Source organism: Danio rerio, chromosome 4, assembly GCF_052040795.2.
Source record: "Danio rerio strain M-AB ecotype USA chromosome 4, GRCz13ab, whole genome shotgun sequence".
Taxonomy (NCBI): domain Eukaryota; kingdom Metazoa; phylum Chordata; class Actinopteri; order Cypriniformes; family Danionidae; genus Danio; species Danio rerio.
Window position 1 is genome coordinate 41,515,764 of NC_141024.2, and position 6,000 is coordinate 41,521,763.

General features: G+C 37.7%; 2 non-coding genes across 2 annotated transcripts; one reads left to right on the top strand and one right to left on the bottom strand.

Annotated features, from left to right (window-relative positions):
• Positions 1-940: 940 nt before the first annotated feature.
• Positions 941-1,019, bottom strand: trnas-cga (transfer RNA serine (anticodon CGA)). The gene has a single exon. It is a non-coding gene; the product is annotated as a tRNA-Ser (tRNA).
• Positions 1,020-2,904: 1,885 nt separating this feature from the next.
• trnas-gcu (transfer RNA serine (anticodon GCU)) lies at positions 2,905-2,986 on the top strand. The gene has a single exon. It is a non-coding gene; the product is annotated as a tRNA-Ser (tRNA).
• Positions 2,987-6,000: the final 3,014 nt, after the last annotated feature.

The following is a 6,000-nucleotide window of genomic DNA, read 5'->3' on the forward strand; positions in this document are numbered from 1 at the left end:
TCCTCCATCTGTAGGCGAATGGTATGATATTGTTAAAGAGGTGTATGACATGGAAGTACTGACATTTAACTTGAGACAACAAGCCTATACAATTTCTGCATACTGGGGTAAATGGTTGAGAAGAAGCTTCTTGCTTTAAGCGGGGAGTCTCCAACAGGTTTCCATCGCCTAAACAACTCAGCTACGACTACATGTACTGCCAAGGTTTAGAGTTGTGGTCGGCGCAGACCTTTACGGCACACAAAAATTTACCGTGACGTGGGGTTTAGGCTTGTGGTTGTTGTAGATGTTGCTAAAACACAACAGGATACTGTGAGGTCGGGTTAATGGTTGTTGTAGGTGTAGACATCAGTAAAACAAAATAGTTTTTCTCCATGTCATGTAGGAGACATTAAATGGATCAATAGCAACTGCAGAAGGGGTTACTGTTGTTGTGGCAATGAATGGAGACTTAACAATTGAAAAGATTCCTTCCATGCCTTAGAAGCGTGACTTGATCAATGCTTATCTACACAGCATGCTGACATCAAAGGTCCCGTTGCTCATATTGAATCCCTGGTCTTCCACACTTTAGTAAACATAAACATTCAGGACCTGCCATTAGCACAGCCTGCACTAAAATGAGGCTGGAGATTTCGGATGGCAACACAGAGTCCAACGCCAATATCACCTTGAAAAATCTGCTGTGACCCAGATTCAAACTAGAGTTGTTGTGGCCACAACGCAGAGTACTAACCATTATACGATCACAGCAAGCTATGGGACAACCACTGGACCTTCACTCTCTGTCAAATGTCTTTGAAAATGGAGGGCCTCCAGGGCAGTTATGTACCATGGCTGCCGATTTATTTTTGTGGCTTTTGCCTACCATCACATCCCTTTTCACAAGAAACAATGGAGTTGTTAACAATCAAGGTAGGTCGCAAATTAAAATACTGCGCACTGCCAGCAGGACTCGAACCTGCGCGGGGAGACCCCAATTGATTTCGAGTCCATCGCCTTAACCACTCGGCCACAACTACCTGTACTGCCATGTCCTCATGGCTAGCACACGTGTGGTATGGTGCATCCAGATGAAACTTTCGGCAAGCAATAGCTCAACCGCAAAAGCTGTGGGTCCACAAAAAGGGTCTTATATGCCCAAACTGGGACTTGAACCCTGGACCCTCAGATTAAAAGTCTGATGCTCTACCGACTCAGCCATCCAGGCTCCATGGCTAAGCTTTTTAAGTAGGCAAGGTTTAGGGTTGTGGTCGGTGCAGACCTTTAGGGTACACAAAAGTTTACCGTGACGTGGGGTTTAGGCTTGTGGTTGGTGTAGATGTTACTAAAACACAACAGGTTACTGTGAGGTTGGGTTTTTGGTTGTTGTAGGTGTAGACATCAGTACAACACAATAGTTTGGACTCCATGTCATGTAGGAGACATTAAATAGATCAATAGCAACTGCAGAAGGTCTTTCTGTTGTTTTCTATAATTTCTTTCCATTCTTTCGGTCTATTTTTTTTCAAGTTAGTAAATTGATTTTCAATAACTCTTGTCAAAGATAGAGAATAAATTGGAAATGCACAGCGATGAAGGAAGGGTGATAAACTTTAAAGAAAATCAATATGCTTTCAAAGATGGTATACTAAAAATGTTTTATTCTTGCTTATCTAAAGACGTGTTTGTTACACCCAAAGCAGAAGAGTACTGGAAAAGATTATATCCCAATATCTAAAAGAAGGAAATATGGCAAAATTTAAGAGCTTGGTGGAAAAGTCCAGTTTTAGAGAATTTTTATTACATTTTAAGCAAAACTGTTTATTAAGTGAAATTAGATTGTGTAAAATAGGTTTGGCAAATTGTCATTTTAGAATTACAAGGTTCTAACTGCGTTCTGAATGATTTTGAGATATTGAGCTTAAAAGTTTTTGCATTCCATTTATCAAACAATATGTGTGTAGCATTTCTCTTTCATACATTGATCATTTGCATTTAGAGAACCCTTAAGGTCTCTGTCATGTCAGTTACTTTGCACTTGCGAATTGAAGTAAAAAACATTAGAAGTCATTTTCCGCTTGGAATTATGAGGTTCTATCTGCCAGATCATTCATTGAAGCTTTACTTTTCAAGAAATACAATCAAAAAATGTATAAGTTGGTGTTGTAACAATATTTTGATACTTGAGAAAGTTAAATTTTGGTTTCTATAACATTTATTTCATGTTTTAGGATGAATATTTTTCTTGATTAAATTGAGCTTACAAAGCTGGGCTAAATATTTTTTTTCCAGTGCAGATGTTGGTTTTTATCTAATTAATATGTTAATATTTATGAAATTTTATGCTTTATATGAATTACTGAATTGTATTTATTGAATTATATGGCCTGTGAATTAAATTAAGTTTTTGCCCTTCAAGGCTTAATATTAAATTGAAAGACTTTAAAAGAAACAGACAATGACCAGATGAGTTTAATAAAAACTGAATAGTGTTTCACCGACTATATGTAAACAAATAAATATATTTCACATTTAATATAGACATTTTTTAATATTGATATCTTTTTCAACAATATAAAATGTAACATTTCATTTAAATTTTGGTGACTCGTGCTTCCGTGGAAGGTGTTTTACTCGCACTCTCTTATCGTTTTGAAGGATGTTGTTGCAAAATTTTATGTCATCTTTACTGAAAATAGCTGCAAATACATACAGAAATGCCATATTCCAGCCCCCATCAGGAAAGTGAATACATACATGACGAGGTGGCCGAGTCCATCGAATCCCATTCTTGTCGTTCATATGCTCTGTCATTCATATGGCAAAACTGAAAGTCATCTTACCGAAAAATAGTTGCAGAAACATACATATACAAATATGTGTCACAGTCCAGCCTCCACCAGACAAGTAAGGAAAATATGTGATGAGGTGGCCGAGTGGTTAAGGCGATGGGCTGCTAATCCATTGTGCTCTGCACGCGTGGGTTCGAATCCCATCCTCGTCGTTCGTGTGCTCTGGCATTTGATAGAGCCTGGTGCTTCCTTGGAATTTTTTTTTACTCGCACCCTCTTAGCGTTTTGAAGGATATTGTTGCAAAATTTAATGTCACCTTTTCTGAAAATAGCTGCAAATACATACATAAATGCCACAGTTGGGTGAGCGGTAAGATGGCAGCATAGAACGTACTCTCCTGCTCAATGTGTTCAAAAAGCCCTTATACTTTTACCAATTCAAGTGAGCTTTGAGCTAGACGACTTTAAAATGAATAGGGCAAAACCTAAAAAGGGGAATTCAAAGCCAAAATTAAGCGAGGAGGAAAAGAAGACGAGGAATGATAACGACAAGTTAGGCCTACCTGAGAAAGAACATTGCGCCAAAACTTTGCGAGCATTGAGAGCACTCAGCAGAGATATCTCCGAACTGAAGACAGATTTAAGAAAAGAATTCAGCCAATTCAACGAAGAGTTCAAAAAGGATATGAAAACAGAAGTGAACAAGCTGAAAAGCGACATAAACCAGAAGCTAGAAGGCATCACCGAAGATATTCAGTCACATGGCACAAGACTGAATGAAGCAGAGGAGCGAATAGCTGAACTTGAGTCGGCAAACCTTGAACTAAAGGAGGCCTTACTGCACACCTTGAAATAGCAAAAAATGATGCAGAATAAGGTCACAGATCTCGAAGGCCGATCACGACGAAATAATATCCGAATATGCGGTATTAAAGAAGGAGCAGAAGGGACGTCCATGATTAATTTCATCACGTCTTTGCTAAAAACTGAGCTCTCACTGGACTCCTAGTGGACTCTTAGACCTGCAGGTACAGAGAGCGCACAGATCTCTCGGTCCTAGACCTCAAAATAATAATACTTCAAGATCGATTATAGTCAATTTCCTGCAGTACAAAAGATAAGATCTTGCAAGCTACCTGGGCAAAAGAACCGCAACACGATGGCAAGCCGATTTTCTTTGCGCACGATTTCCCCATGGAGATTAATGCAAAACTGAAGGAATATAAAGAAGTGAAAAAAGTCCTCAAGGAGAACAAAATCCGATTTCAGACGCCCTACCCAGCCAAGATGCGAATACACTGGGAGACAGGACCACAACTTTACGAAAGCGCGGCTGAAGCTACGAAAGATTTGTATAAAAGAGGATATACGGTGGATCTGATGATGACACAGCAGGTATCCCAAGACCCCCGGTGTCGATGGTAAGAAAGACTGACACGCCGTACCCAGTGGCTAAGAGCTGGACGGATCGCTCCTGATCGTGTTCGGGAAAGATTGAAGAGCTTTCAGAGACAAACACTGAATGAAGATTAACTGTTGAGAAACACCGCTGACTGTTAACGTTAAAAAGGTATGCGGAGGCACTGTTACGATACACAACTTACAAATAACGCTATTTCAAACTACTTTATGAGTGCGAACTGACTTCGGCTGAAATACTTGAACTCTAACCATTCTACAATTTGTTTGAATATGTGTTCTTCTCGATAGAGTCATTTAAAAGGTAAAAACTACGTCATTCTGGACTGAATATGTTTCATTTTGTATTTGAAAAATCCAATGATTCCTAGTTGGTTGGAATCCTCGAGTGGCCATAGAAATCATTTTGTTTAAAATAACATTTACTTAAGTTAATAATCTGAGTTAAAAAGAAAAAAAGAACAGGGACAAGTGATTAGATTGGTATGTTAGAAAAGAATTTTTCTCATCTAAATGAGGGACACCTACAAGAGGCAGGAATAAATCCCTCACCCCAGGACTGGAGCTGGGTTTTGCCGGGTCAAACGTGGCCCACAACTTTGAAAGCCAATGTTCTTGGATCTTTGTTTAGTTTTATTATCATTTTTGTTAGTTCAAAAGGTTGCCAACTTAACTTTCCGAAATTACCATGCAGAGATATGTTAAAATTGCATCTTTAAATGTAAATGGGTTAAATAATCCAATTAAGCAACAGAACTGAACACTCAATAGAAGTAAGGTTATAGCCAAAATGAAACGTTAAAAAAAAAAAAAAATCATATACTTGCAAGAAACACACCTTTCCCCATCTGAACATGATAAACTTAAAAAAAATTTGGATATACACAAACTTTTTTATAGTTCTTTTTGGAAAAATAATAAAAGGGGAGTTTCAATATCAATACATAATTCTCTTAATTTTGAATTGCTAAAAGAGATATCAGATAAAGAAGGCAGATATATTTTGCTTCAGGGAAAACTAATTAATCACTTTAGTAAATATATATGCACCCCCTGGCAGTAAATATGTGGAGGTGATTTCAATATAGTTCTTAACCAACAAAAGGACACTTTCAATAATAAAAGAATTAAAACGTTACTAAAGTAAAGCATGTTGTTCTGTTAATTGAATGACTGAAAAGCTGATAAAATATGGAGGCTAAATACAAGTATACTAGGGAAAACAGAAGTAGTGGCCCAAATTAAATCAGAAATTTAATTATACTTAGAGAATAATGATAATGGGGAAGTAAGTCCTATAATCTTATGGGATGCAGCTAAAGCTGTATTACGAGGCAAGATCATTTCTATTACAGCAACCCTTAAGAAGATAAAAGAACTTCAATTTAGGAATCTTGAAGATGAATTAAAGCAATTCACAGAACAACATGCAACTAGTAAAGATACCCAGATTTTGAAACAGATCAAAAATACAAAAAATAAAATAGATAAGATGTATAGAGAGGACATAAAGAAAAAATAAAAATTCCTAAGGCAAGCCTTTTATGAAACGGGACCAAAAGCAACAAAAAGGCTGGCATTGAAACTTAAAAACCAACAACAAAAGGTTTCAATTCATAAGATAAAGGATCCAGCAGAGGTCACCATCACCGGACTTCTAACCATGACGTCATGCAAAAACACTAATTGCCACACACACCTGCAGCACATCACACTGATGAACCACGCTCACTCATATAAGCAGCTCACACATTCAGTCCTGTGCCAAGATTGGTGGGAGATGGATTTATGAAATAGCAAACTGGGA